This window comes from Buteo buteo, chromosome 2 (genome assembly GCF_964188355.1).
Source record: "Buteo buteo chromosome 2, bButBut1.hap1.1, whole genome shotgun sequence".
In the NCBI taxonomy this organism is placed as follows: Eukaryota; Metazoa; Chordata; class Aves; order Accipitriformes; family Accipitridae; genus Buteo; species Buteo buteo.
In genome coordinates, this window is record NC_134172.1 from 44,976,153 (window position 1) to 44,976,879 (window position 727).

Genomic DNA, 727 nt, shown 5'->3' on the forward strand with positions numbered 1-727 from the left:
CTACAGCTACTTCTGCATGTAATTTGCTGTCACTGTGATGAAAAGCTTTCACATCTGAAAATGGAAAAAGCACTGTGAGCCACTAGTGGCATGGATTTAAATGACTTTTCTATCTTGAGTCAAAATTTGATTGTATACTCTGGACCAACAGATGCTTCACAAGCCAGCTAGCTCCCAAGTGACTTCAAACCTGGGGACTTCCTTTTCAAATGTTACGGCTTGGCCACAGCAATGAGTGATTGGATTGGAAATGCTGCCTACAGCAAGCTCTCCGTCATCCTGCCCTCCTCTCTCTGGTATCAGCAGTTCTTCTGAAGTCCCTCGGGGCAAACATCCCTGCTCCCTTCTCCAGCAGAAGACAAAGCAAGAGTCAAAGGCAAAGCCCAGAAATTCTCGGGCACCGCACAGAGAAGCTTAATTTTTAGTTTTCCTGTCACACAGGACAGGGCAGGCTGACCAGGAACCTTCTAACACAAGTAGTCAAACCACAGGAACAGGCTGTAGCTTCAGGTAACTTAAGTTCTTCAGGTTTCAACATCCAAAAGAATACTTTTCCCAGAATACATTGAAGCAGTCTACTGCAGATGTTTGGTTTTTTTCCTGAACGGAGGAGGATGAACCTCAAACTTAATTGTTTGTATTTTGAATCACATTTATAAACAAACAAGAAATTAAAACTGAGTAAAAAATTTTGTGCCAGATACAGAAAGGAGATTTGTAAGTGAAA